The following is a 26,041-nucleotide window of genomic DNA, read 5'->3' on the forward strand; positions in this document are numbered from 1 at the left end:
GTCACTTAGTGGGGGATGCTGGCTATGCACTTGAGCCGTGGCTGATGACTCCCATCAGAAATGCACACACATCTGAACAAGAACGCCATAATGCGGCACATGCACAAACACGAAATGTAATTGAGCGTGTGTTTGGGTTGCTCAAGTCACGGTTCTGGTGCCTGGACACATCTGGTGGAGCCTTGCAGTACTCACCAACTACATGTACCCAAATTGTCATGGTATGTGCTATGCTACATAATATGATTCTGTGAAAACAGCTGCAGCAGGACCAGCATAGGGCTGGGCCAAACAGCCCCCCACCATTGCCAAGGCCATCATAGGCAGAGCGTGACTCGGAGGAGGAACAACCTGAGCCTGTCCCAGTAGGCAGAAGGAGGCATGCCCAGTATGCCTTGGCCTTGGCAAAGAGGCAACGCATAGCACATACACTGGCTCAGTAGGAACCCTGGAAATGATACCTCTCTCTGACTCACACATATAGTAAAAGGGATGCCTAAGTTCATGCAACCTGCTTTCAAACATGTACAGGGAGTGTAGTATGTGCATCAAACATAGACAGCCCTGCAGCACTACCTGAGGCATGATTGCCATGTGTTAAGCAATGTAACACCATGTAGTATATGCAAACTTGATGACCCTGACTAACATCCTACCCTCACCAAGCATGATGCCACAATATGAAGACAAGATGATCAATTACAATAATTGGCTTAAGTATTGCTTTTAGTCAAAGGGGATCCAATGCCTGTCAGCCTGGGATGACATGCTGAGCAAGACACGATGCTCCACCTGCTACGGATGGCTTCCATCTATCACCCCTGCCCTTTTGGATACTGGCAAAGGCTGTTGTCACCCCCACTGTGCCTTGAATAGGTAAGGCTCAAAAGACAAACCCACCTCCATAGGTATCACAAGGGATAAGAACCTAGAAGTAATGCTACCCAATGCCAGAAGTCTAAACTGCAAGATGCATGCAGTCCAAACTCTCCTCAGCATGGAGAATGTTGATATCTGTTCTGTAACAGAAACCTGGGTCAAGGCTCACAAGAGCACCCTAACACTACCAGGTTACACCTCATACCATGCTTTACAGCCCCAAAACATGGAACAAACTACAAAAGGAGGGTGACTATCAATAATTGTCAAGGATAACCACACCCCCAGGTTGGTGCCACAGCAAGAAGCAGCATGGACTATCCACGGGCAAGTAACAGTGGCTAAAACTGCCTCCCAGTTAGTAGCCTGCTACAGACCACCCTCCTAACTCCAGGAACCACACTTGGCCTACTTCAGAACACATGAAAATATCAAGGTCTCCAAACAACATTATATTGGGCGACTGAAAATACTCAAACATAGACTGGGAGCATTATTCTAGCTCCAGCACCCTAGGCCAAAGGTTCCTAGAATTCATAAAACAAAATGCTATGGAACAACTTACCACTCCCACAAGAGGGGTAAGCATACTGGATGTGATAATCAGCAACATGGGTACTCTATGCCCAAGATGAAAAGTGTATCCCTCACTGGTAAGATCAGACCATAGAGTAATCCCATTGGATATTCACATCCTGACCCCAGTCCCTGGGCAGAAAACCACAGTGAAAAACATGTGTAAAGCAAATGTTGCACTCCTCCAAACTGAGGTGGAATCCATTAAAGGCCTTGTGCCTGTGGAAAATATGGGCCTGACCTCAGAACCCTTTATAAATGCATTCTATGAACACATTCAGGAATGCATGGATTATGCAATCCCAAATAAAACCAAGACCCAATCCCATACACGCAGGCATCTGGCCTGGTGGACCCCAGCCATTACCAAACCATGCAAGAGAAGGAGGAAGCTACTACATGATAGAGCAAAACCCAAAAGGGAAGTAATCACTGATCAGTATTATGGCAAAAATATGGCCACACATAAAATCCTCTAAGGCCAGCTACAACATGTTGAATCTGGGAATCTTGAGGCAATGTTACACCTGCCTCATGTACACAGACAACTCCCCCCCCCCCCCAACAAATACAAATATATGTGAGAGATGCAACTATTTAGCCAAACTGGAGGCTGAGCTCTCTGAACTCAGTACTGGCAAAAACAGTCAGGAGGAGCAGGTAACCACACACACCACAAACCCAGTCTCACATAGACCTATCACAACTGCAAACCAAACACATAAGCACACAAAAACATTCCCGGAGGCTCTAATTAAAAATCTACCAAAACAACAGAGGCCTCCAAAGCAGACACCCAAGCAACCACTACCTCAAAACATAGCACACGCAACACATAGTTCACAAAGTCAGTGTGCCGAACAGTCACAGCCCTTAAGGTCAAACAACATGCCTGATACACTTGTAATAGGTGACTCCATAGTCAGACACACTGATGTCCCACTCACCAGACTGAACAAGGAAAAGGTTACAGTAAGCTGCCTGTTGGGTGCTAGAATCCACCACATAACACAAGCACTCAGGTCACTCCAAAGCAAGTACAAATATGACTCAGTCATTGTCCATGCCAGTGTGAATGACCTGAGACGTACCTCCCTGGACTACATGAAAAGAGACATAGAGGAGCTCTGTGATTATGTAGCCCAGGCTGGTATGACCCTCACCCTTAGCAGCATCTTACCCTCACCAAGAATGATGCCACAGTACAAACACAGAATGATCAGCTTTAACAATTGGCTCAATTACTGGTGTCATTCTAAGGGGATCCAATGTCTGTCTGCTCGGGATGACATGCTTGACAAGCCACACTGCTTCACAAGGGATGGCTTGCACCTGTCACCCGTGCACTTCCGGATATTGGCCAAGGCTCTTGCCACCTCCATAGTGCCTTTTTTAGGCAGGGCTCAAAAGACAAACCCACCTCCCTAGAAAACACAAGTGGAAAAAAACTAAGGGTAATGCTGCTCAACGCCAGAAGTCTAAACCTCAAGATGCACACTCTCGAGGCTCACCTCAGTATGGAGAACATTGATGTCTGTGCAGTGACGGAAACCTGGTTCAAGGCTCCTGAGAGCACCCCAGCACTACCAGGTTATACCTCATATCATGCTTTTCAGCCCCAAAACTTGGACCGAACCACAAAAGGAGGGGGAGTAGCCATATTCATCAAAGATACCCACACCTCCAGGTTACTGGCAACGCACGAAGCATCGGAGACCATCCATGTGCAACTAACTATAAGCAAAACTGCCGTACAGTTTGTAGCATGCTACAGACCACCCTCTCAAACTCAGGAACCCCACTCAGCCTTTCTGAAGACAATGGAGAGTATGAATGTCTCTCCAAATACCATCATATTGGGAGATGTCAACTACCCAAACATAGACTGGGAGCATTACTCAAGCCCCAACACCCTAGCCCAAAGGTTCCTAGAATTCATAAACTCAAATGCAATGGAACAACTAGTCACCCCTCCCACAAGAGGAGATAATATACTAGACCTGATCATCACAAACATGGGGACACAATGCTCCACACTGGAAGTATACCCATCATTGCTGAGATCAGACCATAAATTAATCTCATTGGAAATCCACATCCCGCTCCCACCCCCTGCACAAAAGACCACAGTGAAGAATTTCTCAAAAGCCAACTTCACACTTCTTAAGACTGAAGTGGTATCCTTCAAGGCCCCTGGGCCACTGGAAACCACAGACCACACCGCTGAATCCTTTATAAGCACTTTCTATGGACACCTTCAAGAATGTATGGATCATGCAATCCCAAATAAAACCAAGACCCATTCCCCCAAAGGCAGGCATCCTGTCTGGTGAACCCCAGCCATTAACAAACTTTACAACAGGAGGAAGAAGCTACTACATGACAGAGCAAAATCCCTAAAAGGGAAGGCATCTCTGATCAGTACTAGCAAAAAAACACGATCACTCATAAAATCATCCAAGGCCAACTTTGACAGAAAAATCACAAAGGACACAAAAGACAATCACAAGGCCTTCTTTACTTATGTTAGAAACCTGGGTGGAAACTCCCAGATATGCTCAGAGTTAGTCCAAAACGACACAAAATACACTGAACCGACAGACATCGCCAACATTCTGGCAGACAGGTTCAGTGCAAACCCCCCCCCCCCAAAAGGAGAAATATCTATCCCAGCAGAGTGTAGCCTCCCTAACATCTCAGATGCCCAGGTGAGAGCCACCCTCTCCAAAGCTAAAAACACAGCATTAATGGGACCAGACAGTGTCCTGGGTTGCATGCTACATGAACTCCAAGAGGAACTAAACCCACACATAAGGCTGCTGTTTAATCTCAGCCTTACTACAGGATACGTACCCAAAGAATGGTGTACAGCAACAGTGGTTCCACTCCACAAAGGAGGTGCTTCTTCAGACCCTGGAAATTAATGCCCCATAAGCTTGATGAGCCTGGTCTGCAAAGCTATGGAGAGGATCATTATGGAACTCATAAACAAAGACATTGGGGACCTACAGACACTGGATCCTACCCAATTTGGCTTTGTCAAGGGCAGATCCTGCCTTTTGAACCTGGTTGACTTTTTTTTGAAACAGTCACTAAGGCCATTGATGAGGGTAAGGCAGTTCACACTGCCTACCTTGACCTTGCAAAAGCTTTTGACACAATACCCCACTCGGGCATCATAGACAAGCTCACCAGCTCAAATGTAAACCCATATGTCATAAGATGGGTTGCAAACTGGCTCAAGGACAGAACCCACAAGGTCAGAATTGCTGGAGCCATGTCAGACTCCAAGCCAGTCACAAGCAGTGTCCCACAGGGCTCTGTCCAGGGACCCCTCTTGTTCAGCATTTATTTTTCCGAGGTGCAAGCAAACATAGGAGGATTGTTGCAGAAAAAGTTTGCAAATGACTGCAAACTGGGCGCCATAATTGATACGCCAGTGGACACAAGCATCCTTCAGAAAGGCCTCATAGAAATGGATAACTGGTGCCAGAGCCATGGCCTTAAACTGAACGGCAAAAAATGTATAATCATACCCTTTGGGAAAAACAAGGTACCCATAAATTACCACATAGATGGTAATCCATTAAGTACGGAAGAATTAATCAGGGACCTAGGGACACAAGTTGACAGTAACCTCTCATTTGACACTCACATTGCCAAGGTGGCTAGGAAGACCTTCTATATTGGCCACCTTATCATGAAAGCATTCACATCTAGATCAAGAGAGGTCATTGTGCCCCTATACTCTTCTCTTATCAGGCCCATAATTGAGTACAATGCCCCATTTGGGATGTACCTTACCCGACACCTGCAGCAATTCGAAAGACCCCAAAAGTACCTCACCAAGAGGATAAAGAGTCTCAAACATTTGTCATATGCTGTCTGGCTGAAGAAACTCCAGCTCTATTCAGTTGCATACCGCCTACTCAGAGGTGATCTATGCCTGACGTACAAGGCCATGTCCAATCCGGAATTAATGGACATGCTCCACCTCAGAAAATCCAAATCCATCAGAGCCACGAGAGTGAGAGATTTGAACCTCAACACAGAAATAAATAAGATGTGCTGGAGGGACAGATTCATAACCCAGAGGCTCCCTACACTCTGGGACAGAATCCCAGTCCATGTTACGCAGAGGCCCTCACTGACTCTCTTCAAGAGAAATCTTGACAAGTGGATGGGAGATCGTAGGTTTACACCGGGGGTCATCTCTGTGTCACTACTAGACAGAGGCACAGTAAACTAAACCCTAAATGGGCATAATATTCACATTCCAAGGGATGGCAAAAGCCACACACACTCTGGCTAGGCTTATAAATTCCCTAGGGCAGATAGCCTAGTATGAACCTATGAACCTATGAAGATAAAAATTGTACAGGACACTAAGGATAATCACAAGGCTTTCTTAACTGATGGTAGGAACCTTGGTGGAAATTCACAGATATGCTCAGAATTACTCCAAAATTACAAACAATACACCAAACCCACACACATTGCCAACATCCAACCTGACAGGTTCAGTGCAAAATCCCCCCCCCCCACCAAAATGCCAAATATCTATCCCAGCAGAGTGCTGGCCCGCTGACACTGCAGATTCTGAGGTAACAGCCAGCGTCTCCAAAGCAAAACACACAGCATCAATGGTACCAGATGGTGTCCTGGGCTGCGTCCAACATGAACTGTAAGAAGAATGGAACACCAAATAAAACTACTGCTTAATCTCAGCCTTACCACAGAATATGTACCCAAAGAGCAGTGTACAGCAACAGTGGTCCCTCTCCACAAAGGTGGTGCCTGAATGGATACTGCAACCTATCACCCCAGAATCCTGACTAGCTTGGTCTGCAAAGCTATGGAAAGGATCATCATGGACCTCAGAAATAAAGATATTGGGGACCTACAGACACTGGACCCTACCCAGTGTGGCTTTCTTAAGGGCAGATCCTGCCCCTTAAACATGTTTGACTCATTTGAAACAGTCACCAAGGCCATTGATGAGGGGAATGTAGTCCACACAGCCTATCTGGACCTTGCAAAAGCCTTCCATACAATACCCCACTTGCTCATTATAGATAATCTCACCAGCTTAAATATAAACCCCTGTGCAAGTAGATGGGTTGCAAATCAGCTCAAGGACAGAACTGACATGGTCAGAAATGCTGCAGCCATGTCAGACTACAAACCAGCTACAACTGGCATCCCACAAGGCTCAGTCCTGGGACCTCCCTTGTTTGGTATATATTTCCCAGAGGTACAGGCCAACATGGAAGGACTGTGTCTGAACAAGTTTGCAGATGACTACAAACTGGGCACCATATCAGACCCTCCAGCTGACACAAGCATCCTACAAAACGGCCTCATAGAAACAGACAACTGGTGCCAGAGCCATGTCATCAAGCTAAATGCAGAAAAGTGTATAGTCATCCCCTCTGGAAAAACAGTAAGTGCCCACCAATTACCACATAGGTGTTAACCCATTAAGTACTTTCGAAGTAATAAGAGACCTGGGGACACAGGTTGATAGAAATCTTGCATTTGACAACCATGTGGCCATAGTGGTTAGAGAAACATATCATATACCCACCTAATCATGAAGGTATTCACATCTAGATCAGGGGAGGTCACCATGCCTCTTCAGTCATCCTTCATCAGCCTCACAATTGAGTACAATGGCCCTTGTGGGATGTACCTTAGCAGACACCTCCAGCAACTGGAAAGACCCCAAAAGTACCTCACCAGGAGGATCAAAGGACTCTAACAGATGCCATGTGTTGCCTGATTAAACAAACTGCAGCTCCACACAGTGCCATACTGCCTGCCCAGAGGCGATCTGTGCCTGATGTATAAAGCCATGTCCAAGCTGGAATCAATGCATATGCTGCACCTTGTAAAATCTGAATGCCAGTGAGCTATGCGCATGAGAGACCTGAACCTCAGCACTGACATAAATAGGACATGCTGTAGTGATTGATCCATAACCCAGAAGCTCCCTCCACTCTTGAGTAAACTCCCAGTCCAGGTTAGCCAGAGAGTCCCTCATTGACTCTCTTCAAGAGGAATCTTGATGAGTGGATGGGAGATGGTAGGTTTACCCTGGGTATCATTTTTATGTCACGGGTAGACAGAGGCACAGTATACTAACCTTGAAAAATGTCATGGCAAACTCCAGTTAAAATGTATGTTGAAGGACAAACACACTGACTAGCATTAGAAATGGCCTAGGGCACATAGCTAGAGTTTGTCAATGTCCACCCAAGTTGTGGAATACACTACTAATGTTGGACAAGCCTGGTTTAAGTAGTCCATAGCTGAGCAAAATGCAACATGGTCATATTTGCACAACTGGCCCTTAACCAGTCTGGTGTGCTCAGTATGAATATTTAAAGCAGTGATAGGACTGAAACCCAGGATACTGTCCACCACAGTGAAAGTACTGAACCAGTACACTATACGATATTACAGTGTTTGGTCAGTATGAAAGAATGTTGACAACTGTATGCAAACTATCCCATGGAAACCCTGCAGGCACAGCATAATCCCTGTTGGGTTCAGACACAAAGCAGTTGGGCAGTAAGAACACAACATGACTTCCAACACACAACTATAAATGTGTATTGTTGAAGTTCACACACAACCACAAATGTGGTGGACCTCAGATCTCAACATATGGAAAGCTCACACTGGGCATGCTCGCACACTTTGATAAATGAGACATATGTCAGGCAACAAGCCATGGAAAGCCTGAACTGGGCATGCTCACACACTTAGGCCATGTCTCAGTATAGCAGTTGGCCACACATATCTGGCATTTGTATGTATTAAGCCAGGAAACTCCCACAATACAGCAATCTGCCCAGTGCACACAGTTAAATGACAACAGATCTCAACATATGGAAGTACTATAGTGGATCCCTCTCATATTCAAACACCTTACACAGATACACAAGCTGTTCATAGAAACAGGAAAGCTATGGCAATAAAGACCTGCAAACAGTTTATCAGCAACAAATATTGTGCATCTGAAACTTAAACATATGGGTGTAGAGGTCAATACTAGGCTGTTTGCCCTAGGGAATACATAAGCTTAGCCAGAGTGTATTTGGTGTCTGCATCCCCAGTACAGTAGGCTACTGTGCCTCTGTAAAGTAGGTCACAGAAGGCACTGTTTAAGGCTAGTGTGCTGTGCCTCCGTCAAGCAGGGACACAGTGGAGATCCCAGGGGTTGAATTTGCAATGTCACATCCGTGTGGCTGGAGTTTGCTGGAAGAGGGTTGGCAAGGAGTTATAACATTAATTGGGATTCAATTCCAGACTGAGGGGAGCCTTATCTGCAGTGTCTGGACAATTTCACTGTCAACACTTGCAAGTGATGATTTTGAGGGATTGAAGTGCCTTGCCAATACTGTTCAGAGATGTCCTCCCTCTGTGGGATATTGCTCTGTAATGTATTAGCTCCCTCCTTCTGTTGTACAGCTTATATATGGCTGGTGTAAACCAGACAGGTCTCCTGTTGTGGAGGAGTCTTGGTTTTATTTGGGATAGCACGATCAATGCAAACCTTCCGGATGCTCATCAAATGCATTTGTCAAGGATTCTGCAGATTGGCCTGTATAATCCACCAGCATGTGTCCTTTGAAGTATTCCACCCCAGTTTTCACAACTGCAAAGTCTGCTTTTGATAAATACTTTGTTTGCAGTGATTTCCTTGCCTGGGGGTGGGGATGGGATATGGATGTCCAGGGAAAGTTGGTTATGGTCAGATATTAACAATGGTGGTCTACCTCTGGTGTGGAACATAGAGTCCCCATGTTGCTGATGGTCAGGTCCAATATGTGTTCCCCCTTGTGGCTGTGGTGATTGGTCCTGCCATAGCACATGGATTCACAAATTGTAGTGGCTGTAGGGTGATGTTGTTGAGGCCTGAGTAGTTCCCCCACTCAATATTCCTGTACCTGAAGTTAACCACTGTAATGGTGTATGTGAACACCTTCATATCCTACACTGTTCCCAGGGAAGCCAAGTGTGGTTCCTGGATATGGGAGGGGAGGTCTGAACTGGTTGTGTTGTGTGTTACAAGTCCTGTGGTCATGAAGCATGGTATAAAACATAACCTGGCAGTGCTGATGTGCATATGTGACCCTGAAGTAGGCGTCTGTTAATGCATATATATGCTATCCCCCATACTGACTGATAGTAATAGATGTACATACCTCTTTCTAAATAATGATGTCAGCACCCTATAAATACTGCAGGAGAAAAAAAGACACCCAGTAATTCAAATAGTGCCCTCCGCTAATGCGTCTCTCTCAAGTGTCATAACATAGTTAGGTAAGGGTTTGAATCCTGCAAATGCTCAGTGTGTGTTTGGGGGGCAGAGTGTGTGCAATTCTCTTTGAAAGAAATGGCCCTTTTGGCAGCTGGAAGAACACACTACATGATGTACATTCCTCTTTCGAAAGACTGATGATGCCAGCACCCTATAAGTATAGCAGGAGAAGAGAAACCTCCCAGTAATGCGAATAGCGCGCTCTGCTAATGCATCTATCTCAAGTGTCATAACATAGTTAGGTAGGGGTTTGAATCCTACAAATGCCATGTGTGTTTTTGTCACACAGTTTGTCAATGTGTGGTGGGTGTTGCTTTTATTATTGTATGACATATATTATAGCAGTAATTTCAATGCACACATGAGGTATGTGTGTGCCACATAGAGATATGTACCTGTGACCTTAAATAGTTCCTATGTGTGAAGCCTGCCTCATGTGAATACATGGAATTTGCATTATAAAACTTTTTCACTGTGGTTTTCTGTGCAGGGGCTGGGGTTGGTATGTGAATATAGTGAGATTACTCTATGGTGTCATCTTACCAGTGAGGGATACACTTCTGGTCTGGAGCATAGAGTCCACATGTTGGTGATGATCAGGTGCAGTATGCTTTCCCCTCTTGTGGGAGTGGTAACAAGTTGTTCCATAGCATTTGAGTGTATGGATTCTAGGAACCTTTCGCCTAGGGCGTTGGAGCTACAGTAATGCTCCCAGTCTATGTGTGGGTAGATGCAGCTGCCCAATATAATGTTGTTTGGAGACACCTTCATATATTCATGTGTTCTTAAGTAGGCCAAGTGGGTTACCTGTGTTTAGGAGGGTGGTCTGTAGCAGGCTATGAACTGGAAGTCAGTTTAACCCACTGTTAGTTGCACGTGGATAGTCTGTGATGCTTCATGCTGTGGCAACAACCTGGGAGTGTGGGTATCCTTGACATTTATTGAGACTCACCCTCCTTTCATAGTTAGTTCCGTGTTTTGGGGCTGTCAAGCATGGTATGAGGTGTAACCTGGTAGTGCTAGGGTGCTCTTGGGAGCCTTGAACCTGTTTTCTATTACTGCACAGATATCAACATTCTCCATGCTGAGTAGAGTTTGGACTGCATGCATCTTGCGGTTTACATGTCTGACATTGAGTATCATTACTTCCATTTTCTTATCCCCTGTGCTACCTATGTAGGTGGGTTTGTGTTTTAAGCCTTACCACCAGAATGCAAAGATGTGCAGACATTACACTTTTGTAATTAATAGTGGGGTATAAAAAGCTACAATGACAATCACACTGTTATTGCATCAGGCATGCTGGCATATACCCACAATGATATCATTACACTGTACTGTTAACAACATAGGTTCATAGGTTCATAGGTTCATACTAGGCTATCTGCCCTAGGGCATTTATAAGCCTAGCCAGAGTGTGTTTGGCTTTTGCCACCCATTTTAAATTAATTTTGCTATGCCCTTTTTCGAGGTTAGTATACTGTGCCTCTGTCTAACAGTGACACAGAAGTGATACCCGGGGTAAACCTACAATCTCCCATCCACTCATCAAGATTCCTCTTGAAGAGAGTCAATGAGGGACTCTGCCTAACCCGGACTGGGATTTTATTCCAGAGTGAAGGGAGCCTCTGGGTTATGAATCTGTGCCTCCAGCATGTCCTATTTATTTCAGTGCTGAGGTTCAAGTCTCTCGAGTGCGTAGCTCAATGGGATTTGGATTTTCTGAGGTGCAGCATGTCCATTAATTCCGGGTTGGACATGGCTTTATACGTCAGGCACAGATCGCCTCTGAGCAGGCGGTATGCCACTGAGTAGAGCTGGAGTTTCTTAACCAGGCAGCATATGGCATCTGTTTGAGCCCTTTGATCCTCTTGGTGAGGTACTTTTGGGGTCTTTCCAGTTGCTGCAGGTGTCTGGTAAGGTACATCCCAAAAGGGGCATTGTACTCAATTATGGGCCTGATGAGGGATGAGTAAAGAGGCACGATGACCTCCCTGATCTAGATGTGAATCCCTTCATGATTAGGTGGGCTATATAAAATGTTTTTCTAACCACTTTGGCCACGTGGTTGTCAAATGAGAGATTGCTATCAACTTGGGTCCCCAGGTCCCTAATTACTTCTTCTGTACTTAATGGATTACCACCTATGTGGTAATTTGTGGGCACTTTGTTTTTGCCAAAGGGATGACTATACACTTTTGGTGTTTAGCTTGAGGCCATGGCTCTGGCACCAGTTGTCTGTTTCTATGAGGCCCTTTTGGAGGATGCTTGTGTTGGCTGGAGAGTCGATTATGGCACCCAGTTTGCAGTCATCTGCGAACTTGGTCAGCCACAGTCCTTCCATGTTGGCCTGTACCGCCGAGAAATATATATTGAACAAGAGAGGTCCCAGGACTGAGCCTTGTGGGACGCCACTTGTAACTGGTTTGGAGTCTGACATGGCTCCAGCAATTCTAACCATGTGGGTTCTGTCCTTGAGGCAGTTTGCAACCCATCTAGTGACATAGGGGTTTATATTTAAGCTGGTGAGCTTATCTATAATGCCCAAGTGGGGTATTGTATCGAAGGTAGGCTGTGTGGACCACCTTCCCCTCGTCAATGGCCTTGGTGACTGTTTCAAAGATATCGACCAGGTTTAAGAGGCAGGATCTGCACTTAACAAAGCCGAACTGGGTAGGATCCAGTGTCTGTAGGTCCCCAATATCTTTATTTATGAGGTCCATGATGATCTTTTCCATAGCTTTGCAGACCAAGCTAGTCAGGCTTATGGGGCGATAGTTTCCAGGATCCGTTGAGGCACCACCTTTGTGGAGAGGGACCACTGTTGCTGTATGCCACTCTTTGGGTACATATCCTGTAGTAAGGCTGAGATTGAACAGTAGTTTTATGTTTGGGTTTAGCTCTTCTTGGAGTTCATGTAGGATGCAGCCCGGGACACCGTCTGGTCCCATTGATGCTGTGTTTTTTGCTTTGGAGATGGCAGCTCTTACCTGAGCATCTGAGATGTCAGGGGGGCAGCACTCTGCTGGGATAGATATTTGCCCTTTTGGTGGGGGGGGGTTTGTGCTGAACCTGTCAGCTAGGATGTTGGCAATGTCTGTGGGTTCAGTGTATTTTTTGTCATTTTGGACTAATTCTGAGCATATCTGGGAATTCCCACCCAGGTTCCTAACATAACTAAAGAAAGCCTTGTGATTATCCTTAGTGTCCTGTGCAATTTTTCTCTCAAAGCTGGCCTTAGACGATTTTATGAGTGCCTGTAGTTTTTTGCTAATACTGATCAGAGATGCCTTCCCTTTTTGGGATTTTGCTCTATCATGTAGTAGCTTCCTCCTTCTATTGTATAGTTTCTTTATGGCTGGGGTCCACCAGACAGGATGTCTGCCTTTGGAGGATTGGGTCTTGGTTTTATTTGGGATTGCATGATCCATGCATTCCTGAAGGTGTTCATGGAATGCATTTATAAAGGATTCTGCGGTCTGCGTCATATTTTCCACAGGCCCGGGGGATTTGAAGGATTACACCTCGGTTTTGAGGAGTGTGAAATTTGCTTTAGAGAAGTTTTTCACTGTGGTTTTCAGGGCAGGGGGTGGAGTCGGGATGTGAATATCCAGTGAGATTAGTTTATGGTCTGATCTTACCAGTGAGGGATACACTTCTGGTCTGGAGCATAGAGTCCACATGTTGATGATGATCAGGTCCAGTATGTTTTCCCCTCTTGTGGGAGTGGTAAAAGTTGTTCCATAGCATTTGAGTTTATAAATTCTAGGAACCTTTGGGCTAGGGTGTTGGAGCTAGAGTAATGCTCCCAGTCTATGTTTGGGTAGTTGAAGTCGCCCAATATAATGGTGTTTGGAGAGACCTTCATATTTCCCAGTGTTCTCAGGAAGGCCGAGTGGGGTTCCTGGGTTTGGGAGGGTGGTCTGTAGCAGGCTATAAACTGGAAGGCAGTTTTACCCACTGTTAGTTGCACATGGATAGTCTCTGATGCTTCGTGCTGTGCCACCAACCTGGAGGTGTGGGTATCTTTGTGAATATTGATACTCCCCCTCCTTTTGTGGTTCGGTCCAAGTTTTGGGGCTGAAAAGCATGGTATGAGGTATAACCTGGTAGTGCTGGGGTGCTCTCGGGAGCCTTGAACCAGGTTTCTGTTATTGCACAGATATCGATGTTCTCCATGCTAAGGAGAGTTTCAAGTGCGTGCATCTTGCGGTTTAGACTTCTGGCATTGAGTAGCATCACTCTTAGTTTCTTATCCCTTGTGATACCTATGGAGGTGGGTTTGTCTTTTGAGCCTTGCCTAAAAAAGGCACTATGGGGGAAGCAATAGCCTTTGCCAATATTTGATAGCCCAGGGGTGACAGGTGCAAGCCATTTCTAGCGAAGCATCGTGGCTTGTCGAGCATGTCATGCCAGGCTGACAGGCATTGGATCCCCTTTGAATGACACCAATACTTAAGCCAATTGTTGAAATTGATCATCTTGTCTTCATATTGTGGCATCATTCTTGGTGAGGGTAAGATGCTACTCAAGGTCAGGGTCATACAGGCCTGGGCTACATGCTCAGAGAGCTCCTCTATGTCTCTTTTCATGTAGTCCAGGGAGGTACGTCTCAGGTCATTCACACCAGCATGGACAATGACTGAGTCATATTTGTACTTGCCTTGGAGTGACCTGAGTGCTTGTGTTATGTGGCGGATCCTAGCACTCGACAGGCAGCTCACCGTGACCTTCTCCTTGTTCAGCCTGGTGAGCAGGACGTCAGTGTGCCTGACAATAGAGTCACCTATTACAAGTGTATCAGGTGTGTTGTTTAGCCTTAAGGGCTGTGACTGTTCGGCACACTGGCTTTGTGAGCTATGTGTTGCATGTGTTTTGTTTTGGGGTAGCGGTTGCTTGGGTGTCTGCTTTGGAGGTCTCTGCTGCTTAGGCAGATTTTTATTTAGAGCCTCCGAGTATGTTTTTGTGTGTTTATGTGTTTGGTTTGCTGTCATGGTAGGTCTATGTGAGACTGGAATTGTAGTGAGTGTGGTTTCCTTCTCCTCCTGACTGGTTTCGCCAATACTGAGTTGAGAGCTTAGCCTCCAGTATGGCTATATGGTTGCATCTCTCACATGTGTTGGAATTTGTTGGGAGGAGGAGAGGGTTGTCTGTGTACATGAGGCAGTTGTAACATTGCCTCAAGATTCCCAGATTCACCAGCTGGACTGGAGAGGAGATTGACAACTGACCTTTGGACATGCTAGAATAGTATTGGGAATTCCTTTATAATTGAAAAAGGGCCAGTGGGGAACGAGGTACTCAAGGGGAGTTTGTGAGTGCTTTTAATATTTTAGTGCTGACTTATATAATTGCTTTAGTGAGCAAGTGCCAGGTAACTTAAATGCAATGTGTTACAGGTAACTAAAATGCAAAAGCGACAAACAGTAACTTTCTTTCAAGTGAAACATGATAATATTACTACAGTTCTATGTAGTCACCCTGTGCATCAGCACCATGTTATCCTGTTCCTGCATCAATGTGACAGATTGCAGGAGGTGGCACAGTTTCATCATATGCACAGGGTGTGTACTTGGTATGCCTGAGTCTGCCACTGATACATCCAATCGACATGTATGTGTGTGTGTGTTAGTGAGGGACAACAGTACAACATGGGGCAATGTTGAATGGGTTGTGTGTGTGTATGTGTTAACCTTAGGTGTTAGCATTATGCATGTGTGTATGCATGCACACAGTTCCACCTCATGGCTGCCATATACGGGTGTTTGTGGACAGCCACAGACTGTACCTGCCAGGTCATACAGATCACTGTCTCTGGCCACGGACATGGTACCTGTGCCTGGCAGGGGGGTTACGGACAGTATCTGGTACTAAGCCAGACTGGGTACTGTCATCAGAAGCAGTTGATTGATGACTGTACACATGTCCCTGCTGGGACTGTCCAGATCCATGTGCATGTGGTCTCCTAGGGCGGTCTGATGACAGCACCGACCCAGCATTGTTGGGGCTGGTACTGGCAGTATGGGAGCGGCTGCGGTTTTGTTGTCGTCTGTGATGACTGCCAGCTGCTGATGTTGCTGGCATACGTCCATGTCGACGCCTCAACCATCCTGCATTGCCCTGGCTCATGGACATGTAGTTGTGGAACAGATCTAATGTGTCCCCCCAACGTCTGTCAATGACCTCGCCGACAGTACGGATGGCAGCTGCAACATCACGCATAGTGTCATTCATAGCAGTGCAATGTGCTCTAAGCTCCCTCAGACCCTGTCTGGTGTACTGTTCCATACATGCCTGTGCCTGCATTACAGCCCGGAACATAGCTGAGGTTGAAAGACCTCTGTGGGCATGTCTGACAGGGGCAGTACGACCACGGATGCTCCCACGAGAACCCCTGGACATCTGCCTGTGTGGTACCATGTCAGGACTCTGGCCATGGCTGCTGTGAGGGGATGCATGTGCCACTGATACCACATTACCCTGGTCAATGCCCACTGTATGCTGCCCCTCAGCTAAGGACATTGGTGACAATGGATGTATCGGCAGGATGACTGTGAGCATTGATGGGGTTGACTGCTGTGTACTGTCGATTGGCTGACCAACAACAGACCTTGACACACCTCCCTGTGCCATTACACATGTATCATCATTATCACTATCCCCAGCAGTGGCTTCAGGTTCCCTGCTGCACACCACAAGAGCAACACCAGAACCTGTGAGAGGAAGACAGGAAACACAGTTTACAATGTGTACACAATGTTACCACAGATGCACACAGGCACATGCACACATGCACACATGGGTACATGCACACATGGGCACATGCACACATGCACACATGCACACATGGGCACATGCACACATGCACACATGGGCACATGCACACATGCACACACAGGCACATGCACACATGGGCACATGTGCACATGGGCGCATGTGCACATGCACACATGCACACATGGGCACATGCACACTCCTCAGTACATGAGATACAAACACACACATACAAACACACCTGCAATCCAACACATAACAATACTGTTTGAGGGTATTATTACTATTATTATCATTAGTGTTAAAGGTATTGTTATTACACACTCACCAGCATGGATTGGCTGCCTTGCTGTTACTCCAGAGGGACCTGCACAAATAAGACAGTTATTGTCAGTGGGCACAACTGTGCCATTGATACTGTGAGTATGGTACAGTACAGTAGTACAACAGTTGGCATTCACAGGTGTACTGCTGATATTGAGAATATCAATCTTGCACAATAATGTCCAGGATAGCAGCTACAAACACAGTACACATCTCACACATGCATAAACTACCAGTGCAGAGAACAGTCAACTACAGATATGGCATGTTACCTGCACATTCCATGTCCACATGCTGGGTGGCTCCAGCCTCCATCATTACACACGTCTGTGGATGTTGTTGTTGTTGGGCTGGAGCCACAGCACTTAGGATGAGCTCCTCCAGTCTGGTGAGGGGGGATGTATAGGTGCCCCACCACCTGTGGCAAGCTGTTGCCTGTGGATATCAGATGCACGCTGACGGACATTTCTAATTAAATCACTGCAGTGATGGCGTACCTGCTCATATGTCCGGTTATGCATGCCTCTGTCATTTACCCGACGGACAAGGTCTTGCCACAGTGCAGACCTCTCCTGCTGGTTCTGGCTGGTCCGGGAAAAGAGTGTTGAAAAATCGCGCACCAGGCTCTGGTGTATCTCCTCATCCTCTGCTGCCAAATAACAGGGGTTGCGCTGATGCACCATCGCCCTGGAAGGAAAAGGAAAATATGTGAGCAAGTAACCTGGCACACATAATACTCTACTGTACTGATATCACTGAACTGCTATATATAGCATCTGTCTGTCTTTCAGGGGATACACATATAAATTACCACATATCAGTGCTCAGCCAACAACTGTGTGACAGTGCCTGCCACACTCCTTACAACAAACTAGTATACACCAGCACTCAGCACACTGTTTGAGGTCCAATGCACAACCTCACACTGGGGGTATGTATTAAGGTAATGGATGGGGAATATTGTCATCCCATGCAATGCATGCAATGCACAGTTACAATTTCAATGGTAATGCACCCTAGTCTTTGTGGCCATACCCCTACCTACACCGCAGTCATATACACAGAACCACAGCACAACATATGGCAATGTAGTATGTTTGTATCCCAATAACTGACACATCTTTCTCTGGCCTCACACCAAGGACACACACTACCATGACAGACACAAAGTCATGCTGAACAATCACACCATTACAGACCTTGCACACAGTCAGTGGCACACTCATTCCACCTCACATAGTTGGTATTGCAATGAGTACATGTCTGTGTGCATTGTGTCATAGGTAGGTAGTATGCTATTGTCCCTGGGCTTACGGCATACTGTTAGCAACCTTCAACTACATATGTATGTCCAGCCTTCACTAACAGTTGCAGTATGTCCCTTGCCCTATGCACATCTTCATATAAATATAGATACAGACTGCTAACACATATGGAGGGTTCACAATATGTAGATTATTAGATTATGTACTTTACATTACCTTTATTTCTGACTGCTGTTTTGGATGGCTTGCTGCTGGCTGGCTTGCTGCTGGCTGGCTTGCTGCTGGCTTGCTGATGGCTTGCTGCTGCTGTCTTGATGTTTTTTTCTTTTTATTTTTTTTTTTGGTCTCTCTCTCTCTCTCTCTCTCTCTCTGTCTCTCTGTCTCTCTGTCTCCCTGCAGTTGCTGCAATGATATTATTGCATGTGTGGACTGGAAGTGCAAGCTGCTTTTGTAGGTATCTGCACATGTGCATCTGATGGCCTCTGCACCAATTGTTAGCCAGCATTTACTAATTGCATGCAGCCTGCTGTGTGGTAATTGCAGTTCTCACTGTGATGTCAGGACAGTGCTATAAAATGTTAGGTTAGGTAGGCATAGCCCTTTCAGCTTTTCAAGGTGGGGACCATGCTGGTTTGCTGTGGACACTGTTCTGTGAGTGTAAAGGTTGGTATGTCTCTCATATCTAAGGCTGTGTTGTAGGCACTGAAATGCATGTTGTACTGAAACCTGACTGTTGCTTCTTCCAGTTCATTCTTCTCAGTGTGTATGTTAACTGACACCTAATAATACTAATACTGTTTACATGGGAGTATGTGCTTTCCTGTGGGACTTGTGGATTAACTGGTATACAACAGTAGCTCTTGCAATTTGTTGCTATGGCTTCACTATTTAGCCTTTACATTCACTCCTTGAAGGCCTGCTAAGTGTCTTTACTGGAATGCTTTGCTATGGCTTTCCTATTTTCCATTTACATTCACTCCTTGTAATGCATGATATATTTCTTTCAGCAGCAATTCCATATATGTTTGGTGTGGTTTGGTGGTACTGCATGCAGTCTGGTAAGGCCAAGGTGTGGGGTTTGACACATACAAGGGTATCTTATTTTGCTGCTGAGCAGTAGTGGGGCCTTGTACTTTGTACTAACAGTTATGAATATCAGGCACATGCAGTGCTTGTAAACTGCTATACTGTCCTTATTTTATTAGATGGCTACATCCTTTGATATTTCTGGGTTGTACTCCTACATGAGGGTGTGCTTGTGGAAGCAATTCTACAGCTATTCACAGAGTGTGTGACAGCAGACAGAATGATGTGCCTGTGAGTTTCTGACACTTGCAGGCCTCAGATACTCTCAGGTGTATATTTTAGCAGCCTCAGGGAATGGTACATATCAGTGGGATACACCCGTGATATATTTCAGATATTCTGCAGTTGTGACTGTGGGGTATTTTGAGCATATGTATTACTACACCATTTCTGACATGCAAGTAGTGTGTACTTTAACTAATTGAGAGTTACCATTACGTGGGATTCCACACCTTTCTGCCTACCATTTTACAGGGAGTCAGTGGGGCACAGTTAACATTTGTTTGCAAATCAGGAACATCCCTGTAAATCAGTCACAGTTGTGAGGTCTGGCCTCTTACCTATTCAAATATGGCGGTGTTTATCCTGCTCTGATAGTGTGTGTGGTTTGCAAGGTGCTACTGTCACATTATTACCTACTAGAATGGCTGTTTCTCTTATCACACTAATGTAATGCAATTCCACAAGAATTGCCAGTAAAGATACAAGAAAAGCTTTGTGTAATAGCCTTCCTATATTCCCTTTACATTCAGACCTACTATTTTATGATATATTGCTTTCAGCACAAAATTCTTGTATATCAGTCATGGCTTAGTGGTAGGTCATGCAGACTAGTGTTTCCAAGGTCCTGGGTTCGAGACTGACAGAGGAATTTTATTTTGCTGCTGAGCAGACTACAGGCCTTGTCATTCAGAGTGACTAAGGCACTTTTAAGCAGTTGTAAGCGGGTTAGCGCTGGTTTGCGCGGTGCTCACGCATGCGCACTGTAGCTTCACGCACACATGCTTAGCTAAGCGCACACAAGCGCACACCCGCTGACTACTGCTTAAAAGTGCTTACTCCCGCACACACCCGCGCTAATTTCTTATAAAGAAAAGAAAATGGCGAGATAGGAAAGTGGTGAAAAAGGGGGCACAAAGAGGGTAGGACAGTAGGAAAACAAGCTTGGGATTTGCAGGAAGGATGTAGGAAAGGCCCATAGCTGCCCATTTCTTTATCAGCAACAGCTGTGCATATGTGTATAATTTGGTGTTAAATTTGAAATCTTCCACCACTGAGAGAGGGGTGAGGACAACAAAATATGTTGTACAGTCAATTGTAATTACCAGTTGACATGTCCAGCAGGCATGTCTGCAAAATGGGCAGCTATGTATGGGGCATAATTTTTTTGTGGGAACAGAGTGCCCTTTTTTATTTTTTTTCAGGTGAGAGTGGAATGTGAGGTACAGGAAGTAGGTATATTTGGGGAGGTAGGTAGGGGAGGTTAACAGACAAGACAAACAAGATGAATACAGGGGCGGAGTATGATACATGTGGGGGGGAAACACAATTGACGGGGACGGATGTTTGGATATCGCGAGCCCATGAGCCCACAGATGGCAACAGTGGAACTGAAATCCCCACCCATGGGCAATTGCCACTGCGCCTTCACTGCCCAGAACGGGGCTGTGCTGGGGGCTGTGTAGGATGGGCAGGCACACCCGTGAGTTGCGCCACCCGTGCCTTAAGCTGGTGTAGGGGTTCAAGCACAGAATGCCTGATCTCACTACGCACCACAGACAGGACACTTTGGAGGGTGAGTGGATGTTCTCCTCCGGCCATGCTTGCAGAGGGGGGATGAGCCCCATCCCCTGCAGCGCTTCCACCCGAAGGTGGCACAGGGCCACCGGAGGAGGTTCCAGCCTGGGCACTAGTGCCAGGTGCACTCGCCAGCTGAGGTGGGAGAGGTGGGTCCGCTGGAACCCGTCTTCCCTGTTGTCCTATGTTTAGCAATATTTTCTGACATTTTGGGTTAGTAACAAACAATACCTTTCAAAATTAGTTGTAACAGCATGCATCAGTATTCCCATTAACCAAACACCCATGAATTCCAAACATTGAACAGCAAGCATAACACATGCATATTTTGAACAACAGTACACAATCCAACAGCATGCAGGGTTGATTGATGGCAACAGACCATCAGGTTTGGATATGTGAACAGGGCACATGCATCAACATACATGCAAATATGTATGAACCAACAGGACAAATGTCCATGGGAATTAATTGTGAATACACATACCCAGTTTGGTGTGGAATGGCATTATTTGTGAAAATAGGGTAGGGTGAAGAAATATTTCATTAACAACTTCAACTACCTATACATATGCTGTACATTTCTAGTAGCTGCAGATATATATACCCTACAGGTCTTAGTACAGTTTCCTATATGTAACCTTAGGAATGTTGGTGATGGGAATGTTACTGCTACATTAATATACATTGCATTTTTATTCATACACATTCATATCTGGCTGTGTTCAGGTACAGCATCCTGCTACATTTGATTTATATGGCTCTAGACAACTGTGGATGTTCAGTATTTCATACAACCATACTATCTCCATATTGCAAGGGTACAGCAACATATCCAAATTGTGGGACAAACACATTCCAGCTTCAGTACTTTATTACAAACATTTCACTCTTTGGTTGTGGCTGTCTCATTCATTTCATTATGTACTGACTGCAGTATAACTTTATTCAAGACTTATTACAGCTTTCTTGGTCGATTCATACCTCTTTCTCACACTCTCACTTGTTTTATTTTTACAATTCAAGATGGTACTTAATTCTAGGCATTATTAACATTTCTTACTTGGTTACAACAATCCTTTCCAACAGACTCACTTGTTTCATATGGCAGATTTTAAAAGGGGATGTATTTGACACATGTCTATCGTCTTTAGCTTGTTTACCAGTAATTTTCAGGCTGAAGCAAGTTATCTGATATTACAATACAGGTGGAAAATCTCTATTTCAGACTTGTTTAATTTTTATTTCTGGATTACAGGCTGTATCACTTATCTAATTATACAGTACTAGCAGAATCTTTCTTCTAGTGTTATTTGAACTTTATTAATATATAACAACACTGAACTCTTTTACAAGCTGTCTCACTTATATTCTATAACAATTCCAGCAAAATAATTACTAACCTGCCTGGTGGCACAACTGCACCAACCTATCATCATAGGCTTGCCGATTCACGGAACACACACCTGCAGCTGTAATATAAATGAAGTAATATTGGAACATACATCTCCATAATATCAGCTAGGATAATTTCTTACATACTTAATTACATGGATACTTACTCAGTAGTGGGGCATTGAGCATTTGCCGGGCCTCCTGGATCCAACGGTTCAGTTGGTCCTGCTTTCATCTCTTCAGGTCCACATGGTGGTGACGGACCTGTTCACCAGTCCTTGGTATGCCTGTGGCACTGGTGAGATCATGTGCCAACTGGTTCCACGCCTCTGCCTTGTAAGCACCCCAGAAAACCTGGCCCTGCATGAGTTGAGCCTCATGATCGTGGACTAGGAGCCAAACCATATATTTGGACTCCTCAACACCCCACCTCTGTGCTCGGAAGTGACTGCCCTCTCCTACACCTGCCATCCTGACTGCAAATAGGTTCCACAATCAGTTATGCTGTGTATTCCCACCTATGGGGCTTATATATGCCGTTTTTCCCGCACTTATCTGTGATTGGCCATTTTGGAAATGTATCAGCTTAAAAAAACCTGCTTTGTCATGCTTCTATTTCCATTCATTCCTATATATATGCTAATACTGCATTTCTCAGTACAGCTGTCATGGCTTAGTAGTTCAGTACTTTGACTATGATGCACAGTATCCTGGGCATTGCTATTTTTATTTTACGACTGTCTAGACAGGCTAGGAGGTGTGTGTCTGTGTAAAGGCGGCTTTGATACAGCTTGCTCAACGTTGCCCGCCGGTAAGCCAGTTGGCGCGCTGCGCAGCTCCGCGCAAACAGCTTACGCTGGTTAACATGTTATTTGGCTATGAGCATGCATATTATTCTGTGTGAAGCATTGCTCAGCTATGGACTCACAGTTTCAGCATGTTAAAGTGCTGCTCATCTCTGGGCACACATATTACACCTGTTAAACCACTGCTTACCTGTGGGCAGTCATACTCAGCTTGTTAGAGCGCTGCTCAGCTATGGGCACTTATAAAAATTTTTTTTTTTATTGTGTCAGATTTCTTCAAAAATACATGGCCCATTTCATTACATTTTACTTAAATTATAGTTATATATATATATATATATATATATATATATATATATATATATATATATATACACATATACATATATGTCAGGGGATTGTTTCGTGCTTATTTCACTGAAAATAGAAAATGATGTTGTTGGGGCTCGAACCGTGACTACCTCCTCTTTGGCCAACGTCTCTACCACTACGCTATTGCTACTTGGCTTAATTTGCATATTTAGATCTTATATGCTTTTTCAATGACTGCTCACTGTGGCTGAGCGAAGGGCACACCCGCGCAAACAAGCGCAATTACAGGCAAACATTTTTGAAATTATAAAAAAAAAATTAAACTGTCGATTTTTACGGTTTACATTACAGTTGGGTTTATAGTCTGTGGGGGCATGTGTGGTGTTGTGTTTTTTGACATTTCCGCGGACTCGCTCGTGGGAGTTTACTTTCAGGACTGTGACTTCTGGGGGTGTGTCCCTTTGCAGAACTCGCCGTGTGGACACGCCCCCTACTTTCCTACACGGACCATGTTAGCCTAGGGTGTGATTCAGCATGTCCTCATGAATATGCATGGCATGCTGATGTCACACCGTTTAACTGCAGCCTCCGTGTAAGACATATTAACTCTTACACGGAGGTTTCGTGAATCCTGCCCAATTAATTATAAAACCAGTGTTGGTCCAATAAAATGTATTACATTATCTCTGTGTTTCAGGGTCTTTATGTTTTCAAAAGGATAATAAAGCAAGTATAGATCATTCATTCCCCCATACTAAGTATCCCCAGTTCAGAGGCAAAAACTATACACACGAATCATCCATGTAGTTATATTTTTTGCCTCTGCCTAAACTCCCATATCCACTAGCCAACTGTCTAGTCTGCCTTTCTCTGCAGAAGACAGGATCCATATTTGTCACTGGGTATGAAACTGCCTAGTACTTCTGCTCCTTATCATCAACTTACTCCATAGTGCATGTGAGCTATGTAGTCATTCTCTGTGACCCTACCCTTGCCCATGGCAGGGACTTCCTATCCTTTCCCATGATGCATGCATGCTTCCACACTCCTTCCCTTAATGGCTACCATTATTGCTTCCAGAGCAACAAGCTCATAAGTTCAGTAATGTCCATTAATGCCATGGAGGCCTCCATTTGCTCTAGAGCAATCGGCCGACTGGGAACCACCACCACCCCGCCCCCCCAGATGAGTGAGGTGATATAGGCTGCTTATTCCCCAATGCTATACTCTTACAGTACCCAAGCCACTAACTAAAGTTTAGTCATCTGGGGACTATCATGATATCATCCCTCTGCACTACAGAGATGGGCAAAAAATTTGACTTTATTTTGACTCCTTTGTATGCATCTTATTTCTGAGATATCTTATTTCTGAGATATACAGTACATATCAACAAAATTAATTTTGACAAAAAAAAAAAGTTCTATATTGCAGATTATGGGTCATTTACTCTGAGAACAAGTCTTTTGGAGTCTGTCCCCCAGCTTTGCAAGCCTAATAACAGAAAGGACTCATATTGAAGTAAGTCATTTTCACCAAGAACAAGTCTTTCTTAATCAGGACAGCCTTACAGCAGAGTAAGTCACTTATGTTAAGAGTGAGAGCAAGTCTTTTGGAATCAGGCCCTAAGTGCTAATAAGTAAAAATATACATTGCTTAACTTTGTTTCATTTCACATAAAATCAGCAAGCATTTCCGAAAACATGCCTTATGGCCCTTATTCAGAGGCAAGAATGTTCCTTTTTTATGCATGTGTATAGTTGTGTTTGTAAATAATGCAAATTAAGAATACCAAGAAAGGCAAAATAGACTGGAAACAAAACTCATAATATGAACATGAACCAAAGAATGAAAAAAAATCCTAGTTTATTAATTTAGTGACAGTGTATCACAAAGAATAACAGAAAAAGATACTTTCTGCTTAATAGGGTGATATTATCAGACTATGGAGTCATTTCCTTCCTTCATAATTATAAAACTTTCTAATGTGCCATGTAACAGAACGTAAAAAAGATTTAAAGTACAGTAAATACAAAGTCAATAAAACACTCAAACATATACATAACATTTACAACTAACAATAAAATAGTAAATATTGATTTATATGAACGTATTTCATGGTGTACATCATAAATAATCTCAATAAATTTCTTAATGATAAATATATATATATATATATATGAATAGCACATGACTAATAGTAAATAGATTATAGTATAAATATGTTTGAGACATACAGGATAAGGATAAGGCAAAGGACATATTTCTGTGTCTTCAGAGAGGGATATAGTTGCTTCAGCAATGCTATCCCAAGTGAAATAGGTCTGTAGAATCACTGTTATGAGTGGAGACACATCTGGATACATGGTGGTGGGAAGGTTTACTTAGGTAAAATTAAATTTTACCTGCAGGATATTGTCATGCAGTCTATGCTATCCTACACTGTGGTTGCATATTTTATCACCCATGTTCCAAGGACACAGTAGGATATTTACGTA

At 44.5% G+C, this 26,041-nt stretch overlaps 1 protein-coding gene across 1 annotated transcript in view; it reads left to right on the forward strand.

Moving 5' to 3' along the window:
- LOC122808228 (extracellular calcium-sensing receptor-like) overlaps positions 1–26,041 on the forward strand; it is a 387,150-nt gene that overhangs the window by 311,307 nt on the left and 49,802 nt on the right. The window lies entirely within an intron of this gene.

This window comes from Protopterus annectens, chromosome 8.part0 (assembly GCF_019279795.1).
Source record: "Protopterus annectens isolate FY-2018-M chromosome 8.part0, PAN1.0, whole genome shotgun sequence".
NCBI classification, from domain to species: domain Eukaryota; kingdom Metazoa; phylum Chordata; order Ceratodontiformes; family Protopteridae; genus Protopterus; species Protopterus annectens.